We start from the raw sequence: 12405 nt of genomic DNA on the forward strand, positions 1-12405 counted from the left end.
CCCTGGGAGACCACAACTGTGGTCTGGCCTGGCTTCTGGCAGAGGTGACCACCCTTGCAGCCTGGCAGGGGCTGCTTCAATGGTAGACAGCTTACTCTGGGAGACTGAGCCTTCCCAGTGACCACACGTCTCTGACAGGTTCTGGGTTCTGTCCCGGGTGGCTCCGCTGGTCCCTTGTCAGAGGCTGACACTGGTGCTGGGATCCAGATATGCTCCAGGTAAGGTCAGGGAGAGATGTGGACTTTGCAGCTGCCCGGCCCTCTGCTCACTACTTGGGGACCTGACAGTGAGCCTCAGGTGCCCCATCTGTAAAATGGAACTTATGTTAGTTTCTTAAGTTTAACAAATTACCACAAACTTGGTTGCTTAAACAACATGTTTTTTTTTCTTAAATTTCTGGAGGACAGAAGTCTGGAAATTGGAGTGTTGACAGGGTTATGCTCCTCCGGGAGGTTCTAAGGGAGAATCATTCCTTGCTTTCTCCCGCTTTTACAAGTGCCTGCATTCCTTGGCTCACAGCCCTTTCCTCCATCTTCATGGCCAACAATATCGGGTCTTCTCTCTGACCTCTGTTTTCATCATCACAGCTTCTGTGACTCTGACCCTCCCGGCTCCTTTTATAATGACCCTTGTGATTCCATCGGGCCCATGCTGTCTAGTCGCCATCACAAAATTCTTAATTGAAGGACATCTGCAGAGTCCCTTCAGCTGTATAAAGCCACCTGCTCAGGAATTCTGGGAATTATGGTGTTGACATCTCTGATACCACTGTGCTGCCTCCAACAGGGATGATCACTCACATTTTGAAGGTTGGGGGGGTGGGGTTCATGACACATGGTCTATTAGTTAGCTGGGATACCTTTTCTTAGTCCCCATTCACAAGTGGGAAGATCCCACTCTGAGTCTGGACCCCATGCCCTGGTTCTGTGACCTGTCATATCTGACATGGTAAACTGTTAATGCCTGTTCCCCTCCTGGGTTTTAAGTCCCACCCTTCATCCAACCTCAGTCTTGTTTCTTCTGTCTCTGATCAAAAGAATTGTTTATCTTGGTTTTTTGTGCACTATTATTTTCATTATTCAGTCACTAAGTTGTGTCTGATTCTATGCAACTGCATGGACTGCAGCTGACCAACCTTCCCTGTCCTTCACTATCTCCCAGAGTTTGCTCAAACTCACGTCCATTGAGTTGGTGATACCATCCAAGCATCTCATTCTCTATTGTCCCCTTCTCCTCCTGCCCTCAATCTTTCCTGGTATCAGGGTCTTTTCCAAAGAATTTTCTCTTTGCATCAGGTGGCCTAAATATTGGAGCTTCAGCATCAGTCCTTCCAATGAATATTCCAGTTTGATTTCCTTTGGGATTGCCTGGTTTGATCTCCTTGCTGTCCAAGGGACTCTCAAGAGTCTTCTCCAGCACTACAGTTCGAAAGCATCAATTCTTCAGTGCTCAGCCTTCTTTATGGTCCAACTCTCACATCTGTACATGGAAAAACCATACTTTTGACTTTATAGATCTTTGTTGGCAAAGTGATGTCTCTGCTTTTTAATGCACTGTGCACTATTTTATATATATATATAATAAGAAACATATATATATAACTTAAAAAATTAAAAACAGAAATTATTGTCCCTGTCCAGGTGCCAAATATATATGGCACCTATATATATACCTAAGCCTATAGGCTCTAAGAATTACAAATATTTTCTTTTTCATTGATCATTAAAGTACTATATTTTCTTTTTTCTATATTTTTCTTTTTCATTGATTTATCATTAAAGTTACTATTGGTACACAATTGACTAAAACCTTATAAATGTTAAAGTTGATAACTATTAAATTAATATAAAGGTAAATTTTATTGGAAATAAATATCATAGAAATAAATATTTTAAAGTTATTTTATGAACATACAAATATTTATTGTTGCTTGAATGGGAGAGGTTATGCACCAATCATATCTCTAGTTTTATTTTTTGTATGTAAGTGTGAACTTTGTTCACATAAATGTAGATGGGGAAAGAGAAAATTGTTATAGCAGTGTCTCTCAATTCTCCACACTTTTGTAACAAAAATCAGATGGTGATGTAAGATGAAAAATCATTTTGAGTGATTTTCAGCTAACAACTGAGCTTTGATTTTGCTGAAAGAAAATAACTGAAAGTATTAATTTGCAAAATGATTTGTTACCAGTAGTTAGAAACATTCATGTTCTTAATTTCTGGAAAGTGAAAGTGAAAGTCACTCAGTCCTGTCCAACTCTTTGTGACCCCATGGACTAGTCCATGGAATTCTCCAGGGCTGAATACTGGAGTGGGTAGCCTTTCCCTTCTCCAGGGATCTTCCCGACCTAGGAATCGAACCCAGGGCTCCCACATTACAGGCAGATTCTTTAGCAGCTGAGACACAACGGAAGCCCAAGAATACTGGAGTGAGTAGCCTATCTTTTCTCCAGCAGATCTGCCCAACCCAGGAATTGAAACAGGGTCTCCTGCATTGCAGGTGGATTATTTCCCAAATGAGCTATCAGGGAAGCCCAAAATTTATTTGGATATAAGATGTAGGGGAGGTCTAAGTCCAGGGCAGTAATACCAAGAAGTAGCACATGACTCTTAAATATACTTGTTCCTGTTTAGCTTAGAGGCACTTCATTCAACTCAACATGCTCAGAAGAGGCTGGGAAAATGGCATTATTATTAATTCCAGTTTGCTTCTGCCAAGTTAAAAAAAAATAGTATAAATATACAATTTTATACTATCCAATGATAGTATTTTATTTACAATCCAATAAATATCCAATGATATTTTGGGAAACGTTAATGAAAATAATTGTCTAATGAGTCTGAATAACAGTCATGAAAATTTTCTTAAAGTGAAAGTACATATACCTAAAGGTAACATTGACCTGTCAAAAGCAAAATGAAATCTTTTTTTTCAAAAGGAAACTTTTGATTTCTTCCCTCATTGAAATTGTATAAAATATGCAACCGAGTTACAGACTGAGCTGCAGAAAATTGAAAATACTCATGAATCCTTTCTCATATTTGAGAATGGTAAAAATGGAGATGCTTCACAGAAGGCTGGTTTTCCCCAGCATGCTTTTTTACATATCGCAAGAATCCTAATTGTAAGGAAAAATTATCCAGAACTTAGAAATCAGGCAGGACTGTGTCCTGCTGAGTATTTTGCAGGGCTAGTCTGGTGGTGTAATTTGGGGCTTTTATAAAGTTGTAAGGGTGGGTGTTATATTTTAGAAAACTGAGAATGATGCAAGATTCCTGAGCTATAGCAAAGCAAGTGAATGCTGTCTTATAGAGATGCAGATGAGAAGATTACAATCCAAGTCTCACAGCTCTATTTTGTATTCATTTTAGTCTTATTCCTGTATTATTTCTTTCAGAGAATAATACATTCACTTTTCTCTCTCATATCCTTTCTTTTGGAAATGGTTTTATTAGCTTGCTGTTTCCTTTATTAAGGAGTTAAGTTTGATGTGGGTTCATTTTATATGTTATTAATTTTATTGAATACATTATTGCATACCTAAAATGTATCCATTTTAAGCATAGAATTCAGCTAGGTTTGATAAATGTATATACCCATATAACCATGCCATAAAGTATCAACCCAACCACCATCAACCCCAAGTCCCTTACCTCTTCCCAGTCAGCTGCAGTCTGGGCTGGCAACACTTAATTAGATCTGCCTTTTCCAGAGTCTCATATAAATGAAGTCATTTACTCTTCTACATCAAACTTTGTTACCAGCACATCTAGGGGAGTATCACAACTGGCTCCTATTCAGTGCTCTGTAGTATTCCAGATTTCCTATTGAGGAACTTTGGCTTATTTCCTCTTTGTAAGAATTACGAGTGAACTGCTGTAAACACTCACAGACATATATTTCTGTTCCTCTTCCTAAGAGGGGGATTGCTAGCTTATGCATTGCATGGACATGCGGAATGAGAAATGCCAAACCTTATTCCAAAGCATTTATCCCACGTGATGCTCCCATTAAATCTGCTGTTGTGTGGAGGGCCCCAGTGGAGAACCTGGAATGGAAGGAAGATCTTTTCCCGTCTTTTCCATGTGCATACGTGGGTGGGGAGCGAGGAGCTCATGCATAGCTTTGTGGGTTAGGTCCCCCCCCCGCAGCTCTCTCGTTTCCAGTCCCCGTCTCTTCAACCCAGTGAACCTACTGGTCTTTGAGTGACCACTCCCCATGCCACAGACTAGACTTGGGCTCCCAACACAAAGCCACGGTGGTCGCAGAGCTGACATCACTTGCTTCTCTTCTGTCAGGACAGAGTCCTGAGCCGGCTGTGGTCCAATGTCTGAAATCCATTTTCTTTTTCCTCCCAGTTTTGTAGTTGTTCACAGTGGGAGGGTCAGTATGGATGCTGCTCTTCTCCCTATGTATGTTATTCACCTTTTGAACAGTATGAAAAAGTGAAAGTGAAGTCACTCAGTCGTGTCCGACTCTTTGTGACCCCATGGACTGTAGCCCACTAGGCTCCTCTGTCCATGAGATTCTCCAGGCAAGAATACTGGAGTGGGCTGCCATTTCCTTCTCCAGGGGATCTTCCCAACCCAGGGATCGAACCCGGGTCTCCTGCATTGCAGGCAGACACTTTAACCTCTGAGTCGCCAGGGAAGCCCTTTGAACATTATACTTTTATATAATTTTAAGGTAGATACATAGTTAAGGCATGGATGGGGCTTTGTCATGAAATGCGTGGGTGAAATTAATATCTCTTTTGATATTATCTGCAGTTTCTCCCTTGGCTCTTACAGAGGCTTCCTTAGGTGGGTAAGGAGATTCTATTCTCCACTGCAGATGGGCTCTAAGGTGGATCAGTTTTTTTTTTTAAGTTTTTTTTTCATGTGGACCATTGAAAAAGTCTTTATTGAATCTGTTACAATATTGCTTCTGTTTTATGCTTTGTTCTTTTGGCTTCGAGACATGTGGGATCTAAGCTCTCTGACCAGCGATCAAACCCTTGCATTGGAAGGTAAAGTCTTAACCACTGGACCATCAGAGAAGTCCCTCAAGTGGATCAATTTTAGGAAAGACTGCATGTAGACACTGGGATTTTTGATGGAGAAACTGAGTTCCCTGGAGCAATGAGACAGTGCATACAGTTCTTAGAATAGTGTCTGTCATATGTTGAGGGCTTAATAAAGATAACTGTTACTAGGACAACACAATAAAGGAGATGAGTTTACATTGAAGTCTGCCTCCTTCATGGTAGCTACTTGATCCCTTGAGGTCCCTGGGATCCTTATGTTATCTCTGCCAGTGCAGGGTTCTGACTGTGAGTGGGTCAGATAGGTGACTAGGGTAGAAAGTCTTAGGACAGAGAGATACAGAGAGGGGGTTGAGGAAGCTCCAAGGACACAGGAACTCACTCTGCTTGGGGAGTTGGGTAGCTCTGTGGAGGATGAAGGACTGAAATGCAGATTCGAAGAGTGAGCAGAAATTTGCCAGAATGGGCATGGTTGGGGAGAGAAAGGGAAGAGTGTCTGCAAAGTCGGAGGCATGGGAAGGATGAGGCTCAGAAAATGGCAGCAGTTCAGCCAGGCTCAACCACAGCAAGAGTGGGGTGACAGCAGCAAGGGAGGCTGGACTGGCAGGCAGGGAGCAATTTTTAAAACAACTTCATTGAACTGTAAGTCACACGGCACACAACTCACCCATTTGAAGAGTACAAAGCATTGGCTTTTTGTATGTTGCGAGTTGCCTGCAATTTTTGAAGCCGGAGGAAGCAATTTTTGAAGCCCGTGTACATCCTATTGAAGGTGGCCTTCTTGGGGCATCCTGAAGTGTCTTTTGGGGGTTGTGTGGGTGCATGAAGTCTAGAGGAAGCTGGAGCAGTTGTGGGTCCAGGCAGAAAAGAAAACAGGCGGCAGTCCTTATGTGGGGCAAGGCCAAGCTCCATCAGGTTTCCTGTGGATTGTGAGGGAGGCAGAGGAGGACGCCTGTAGAGGAAGACACCTGTAGAGCCCCCCACCACAGATCATGGCTCCTATAACCTGGGGCCACATCTTAATAGTCAAAGCAAGGGCACCATGAAATGCCCGAGTGTGGCCCTGGACCAGGCTGAGGCTCCTAGAAGCCCTGCCTTCCTGACATACCACAAGGAGGCCAAGTGCCCACAGCTGATTTGAGAAGTGCACTGAAATGAACACTTTTTAAGAAGTTCTTAGCTTTCTTGTCAGAGGTGGTACTTTTTTAAATGGAGGAGAAAGAGTCTCCAGTTTAATGTCAGGAGTGGAACACAGACAGCTCAGAGATCCATGGAGACTGATTTTGACCAAGCAGCTTGTGTGGAATGGTTTTTTTGAGCTGCCGCAGTGATGGGATGGAAGGATGAGAGGAAACAGGTCTGCGTGAACGTACTGGCTGTTCTTCCCCTTCCCAAGCCACAGGAGTAGCTGCCTTCCAAACCTGGCAGTGTTTTCACAAACACTCATCACAAGGCCACACCTCCAATGTTCTCATTCAGTACCTTTGAGTCAGGCCAGGAAATAGTGGTGCATTTTTAACTGTTTGGACTTTGTTGGGAACTCTGTGTGATGATTTTTAAACAATTGCAAACTTAATTTTCAAGTACAGTTTCTTAAACTGTTTCACAGCCAGTGGCTGCCCAACACCCCTAGCTTAGTATGGATTTTCCATAGACAAGGGCCTGCTGTTGTAGTCCACCATACAGCAATCCAAACCGGGAAATTAGTACATTATTACCACCTGATCCTCAAGCTCCGTTCAGGTTTCCCTAGCTGTTCCTGTGTTGTTTTGTATTTTTCTTTAAGCAAAATGATCAAGTCCAGGGTCACAAGCGACCTTCAGCTGTCGTGTCTTGTCAGTCTTTAATCTGGAGCAGTTCCTCAGTGTGTCGGTGATTTGCATGAACTGGACACATGGTTTTGAAGACTGCAGACCACTTACACTGTAACATGTCCTGAATTTCGGTTTCTTTCTTGTTTCTTAACAGTTAAATCCCAGGTGCTGATCTTTGGCTGGAATATCACAGAACTGCTACTTTGTCTTCTTGGCTACATTCTATCAGGTTGGGGGCCTGAGGTAGATATATCCGGTTACCATGGACTCAGTTTAGTTCAGTCGCTCAGTCATGTCCGACTCTTTGCAACCCCATGAACCACAGCACGCCAGGCCTCCCTGTCCATCACCAACTACCGGAATTCACTCAAACTCATGTCCATCGAGTTGGTGACGCCATCCAGCCATCTCATTCTCTGTCATCCCCTTCTCCTCCTGCCCCTAATCCCTCCCAGCATCAGACTCTTTTCCAGTGAGTCAACTCGTCGCATGAGGTGGCCAAAGTATTGCAGTTTCAGCTTTAGCATCAGTCCTTCCAGTGAACACCCAGGATTGATCTCCTTTAGAATGGACTGGTTGGATCTCCTTGCAGTCCAAGGGATTCTCAAGAGTCTTCTCCAACACCACAGTTCAAAAGCATCAGTTCTTCGGTGTTCAGCTTTCTTTATAGTCCAACTCTCACATCCAAACATGACCACTGGAAAAACCATAGTCTTGACTAGATGGACCTTTGTTGGCAAAGTAATGTCTTTGCTTTTTAATATGCTGTCTAGGTTGGTCATAACTTTCCTTCCAAGGAGCAAACGTCTTTTAATTTCATGGCTGCAATCACCATCTGCAGTGATTTTGGAGCCCAAAAAAATAAAGTCTCTTACTGTTTCTACTCTTTCTCCATCTATTTCCCATGAAGTGATGGGACCGGATGCCATGATCTTAGTTTTCTGAGTGTTGAGCTTTAAGCCAACTTTTTCACTCTCCTCTTTCACTTTCATCAAGAGGCTCTTTAGTTCTTCACTTTCTGCCGTAAGGGTAGTGTTATCTGCATATCTGAGGTTACTGATATTTCTCCCCACTTACTCATCTTCTAACTGAAAGTTCTGTACCCTTTGGCCAAATCTCTTCTTTTCTCATACCTGCCAGCCCCTGGTAATCACTATTCTGTTTTGCTTTTTGGGCGGTGATCTGAATCTTCTTTCTCTGTTTTAGAAAAAGGGAAGAAATGACAAAAGTATGTGGAATTGAGATAAAAAAAACCCCTTCTACTTAATTAGTTATTTGAATTACCTATGTTATTTGAATAATTCAAGTAAATCCTGTATTGAGTTGGCAGATGCTGTCTCGGTCTTTCCTTTTAAACATTAGCTTTAATACTGTAATATTTCACACACAAATGATATAAAGAATAACATAACTCGAATTGTAGTAACTTGATATGTAATATACAATATATATTTCCAATTGAATTATTTATTACTTTATATGTCATATAAATCTTATTATACAGTAAATATAAGTCTCAAGACTTGTCACTGCCAATTTAGCCAATTCTTTCTTGTAAATTCCTTCCTAACTTCAGTCTACACTGAATTTGCCCAAGACTGACTGACTGACCCAGGCTCACCCTGACAAAGAGACAAAAACTCAAGTCTTGGAGGCAATTGTTGAGGCCATCCTCAACAATTCAACAATTCAGACCAGACACAAATGCTTGTTTTCCTAAAGCAGCTACTTAGCTTGTTCCGGCATCTGGTGGTCAAACATGGGATTGCAGCTAGTCATATTTTACCCTTCTTGAGGTTTTTCTTTTTGAATATTTTTTCCTGTTTAAACTTAATTTTGAAATGTAAAATCCATTTTTTTAAAGTTGGATATACTAAAACTTATATTTACATGTTTTCTGTCTCTGTAAGTAGCCACCATGCACCGATGAGAACTCTTTTTAAGTACTGGCTGCTCACATTTATAATCTTTCAGTCTTTGATATAGCTTCTTGGGGCATGTGTGTGTGTATGTATGTGCATTTGGGGATGTTTTTCTTTCATTAATTCTAAAGTTTTGTTGCTAATATATAGCAGGCACTGAGATGCTGGTAGGAAATAGAATAATCAGAATGGCAAATTAAGCCAGTGCTTCTGATTATACTGTATGAAACAGGAAACCTCTTTATTAAACTTTAAAGGGAAGAAACCTAACATTTTAAGTAATATTTCGTGAACACATTACTTCCCAGAAAATGTCACAGCACATGGGCATCGTTTAAAATGCAGTAAATAGTAAATTACAATCATTACTAGGCTGTTAGGTAATCATTCTTGAGATACTTGTGGATTTAAATTCACAGGTGAAAGTCTGATGAAGAACAGGTTATTTACCCGATCTTAAAGTATCTTCAGAAGATCCACAGGTGACTTCCTTATTACAATAAGAAAAATAGTAACTTCACAGTGGAGAAACTTGACCCACTGCACATTAGCCAAATGTTCAGAGTTAACATCACAAACAAGACAATCCGACCTCATGTGCTCATGTCACTTCTGTGTCTGTTTTGCAAAAAACACATAGCTTGAATCTAATCACGAGAAAACATTAGACTCAGAATGAGGAACGTTCTACAAAATACCTGGGCAATATTCTTCCAACATATTAAAGTCATGAAAGACAAAGACTTGAGAAGCTGTTCCAGATGAAAGTAAAAATGAAAAAGGTTACCCAAAAAGGTAACAAGTTCTTTAATGACAAAGAACTGGTGTCTTTAAAAATGATTTATTTTTGAAATCAATGTATTTTGAATAATTTTGAAATCAATGTATATATGCTTTTTAAAGGAGGAAAAATATGGCAAAGTTAAAGGAAGAAAAAGCATTTATCACTCACACATCTGTCAAAGACCAAGGCTGCCTGGGGAGACTGAAAGGAGTGGCATTTCATGGTGCAGGGAAGTGCCAGGTGGACGGCATTCTGGACTGAAAGAAACAGTACAGAAAAGACAAGGAATCGTGGAAAGGCGCAGCTCAGGGAAAAATAAGATAGCAGTGGTCTGCTTTGAGGTCAGGAGGCTGGAACGAGAAAACAGAGGAGATGAATAGGTGGCGGTAGGACTTCGCAGGAGGAGGACCAACGCTGGAGGTATTGGAGGTCCGACTCTCCCCCGCGACGCCAGGATCCGCAGAGCCTAACACATGGCTGGGGACTGAAGAAGCAAGTGCACGCGACGCCCGTTCCCGCCCTGTCGGGTCTCACAGCGAAACCCCCACCTTCGCACAGCCTGCCCTCCTCTCGCCCCGCCCCCTGGGGGGCCGTTGACGCAAACGGGCTCGGTTTCCAGGGCAACCAGAGACGGGCCTCTGTCTTTCCGCTCGCCCTCGTGCGTCACTTCCGGCCGCTAGCCGCCAGTCCCCGGGGGCATGTGGGGAGGCCCCGATTGGGACAGCCTTCGTTCCTCTGACTGGGGCGTCGTGATGGGGAGTGGCGTTAGCAGAAATGATTTTTCGGTTCTGCGGGAGGAGCTGGCGGGGAGGCAGGCGGAGCTTAGTTTCCGTCCCCCAGCCAATCGCTTTCAAATCCGCTCCCTGAGCGCCGCGGGAAAATGGACGTCTAGTCGCCGCCAGGCCTAGATCCGACAAACTCGCCCCGAGGCGGCCCGGGGCGGGATCCCGCGCTCCGGGGTTTCCGGGCAGCCGGAGGGGCGGGGCGGGGGCGGGGCCGGCGAGCGAAGGTGTTGATTGGCCGTTTAGTAGCCGGCTGTGTAGCCGCCGGGACCCCTGCGGCCGGCTGGGGAGTTTCATTCACTCACTTACTCGCTGAATGGATTGGTTCACTTGGCCTTCCCTGAGAGAACGCCAAGTCTGAGCTTGTGCTAGGTAGGCGCTGGGGGTTCAGCGAGGAGTCTGTCTCCAGGATTCCAGGGTTTGGTTGACAGTCTGAGGCATCCCCTCCTTTCTTTTTTTTTTTTATAATTTTTTTTTCTTTACAGTTAAAAGTATTTTTATTAAAAAAGCACAAATGCAAAGAAATGAACAGAGGAAAAATTATGCGTCGAACCTGGACTGGTCACTTATGATAATATACATGCTACAATTCCATTCTCCCCAATCATTCCACCTTCACCCTCTCCCACAGAGTCCCAAAGACTGTTCTAAATGCCTATGTCTCTTTTGCAGTCTCTTATACAGGGTTCAGGTTACCATTTTTCTAAATTCCATATATATGCGTTAATATACAGTATTGATGTTCTTCTTTCTGGCTTACTTCACTCTGTATAATTGGCTCCAATTTCATCCACTTCATTAAAACTGATTCAAATGCATTCTTTTTGATGGCTGAGAAATACTCCATTGTGTATATGTACCAAAGCTTTCTTATCCATTCATCTGCAGATGGACATCTAGGTTGCTTCCATGTCCTGGCTATTATAAACAGTGCTGCAATGAACATTGGAGTACATGTGTCTCTTTCAATTCTGGTTTCCTCGGTGTGTATGCCCAGGAGTGCGATCGCTGGATCATATGGCAGTTCTATTTCCAGTTTTCTGAGGAATCTCCACACTGTTCTCCATAGTGGCTGTACTAGTTTGCATTCCCACCAACAGTGTAAGAGGGTTCCCTTCTCTCCACACCCTCTCCAGCATTTATTGCATGTAGACTTTTGGATAGCAGCCATTCTGACTGGTGTGAAATGGTATCTCATTGTGGTTTTGATTTGCATTTCTCTGATGATGAGGGATGTTGAGCATTTTTTCATGTGTTTGTTAGCCATCTTTATGTCTTCTTTGGAGAAATGTCTGTTTAGTTCTTTGGCCCATTTTTTGATTGGGTCACTTAGTTTTCTGGAATTAAGCTGCAGGAGCTGCTTGTATAATTTGGAGATTAATCCTTTATCAGTTGCTTCATTTGCTATTATTTTCTCCCATTCTGAAGGCTGTCTTTTCACCTTGCTTAGAGTTTCCTTTGCTGTGCAGAAGCTTTTGGTTTTAATTAGGTCCCATTTGTTTATTTTTGCTTTTATTTCCAATATTCTGGGAGGTGGGTCTTGGAGGATCCTGCTGTGATTTATGTCAGAGAGTGTTTTGCCTACGTTCTCCTCTAGGAGTTTTATAGTTTCTGGTCTTACATTTAGATCTTTAATCCATTTTGAGTTTATTTTGGTGTATGGTGTTAGGAAGTGTTCTAGTTTCATTCTTTTAAAAGTGGCTGACCAGTTTTCCCAGCACCACTTGTTAAAGAGACTGTCTTTTCTCCATTTTATATTCTTGCCTCCTTTGTCGAAGATAAGGTGTCCATAGGAGCGTGGGTTTATCTCTGGGCTTTCTATTTTGTTCCATTGATCTATATTTCTGTCTTTATGCCAGTACCATACTGTCTTGATGACTGTGGCTTTGTAATAGAGCCTGAAGTCTGGCAGGTTAATTCCCCCAGTTCCATTCTTCTTCCTCAAAATTGCTTTAGCTATTCGAGGTTTTTTGTATTTCCATACAAATTGTGAGATTATTTGTTCTAGTTCTGTGAAAAATATTGTTGGTAGCTTGATAGGGATTGCATTGAATGTATAAATTACTTTGGGTAGTAT

This window comes from Moschus berezovskii, chromosome 16 (assembly GCF_049115385.1).
Source record: "Moschus berezovskii isolate FMDL1 chromosome 16, NW_MosBer_1.0, whole genome shotgun sequence".
NCBI classification, from domain to species: domain Eukaryota; kingdom Metazoa; phylum Chordata; class Mammalia; order Artiodactyla; family Moschidae; genus Moschus; species Moschus berezovskii.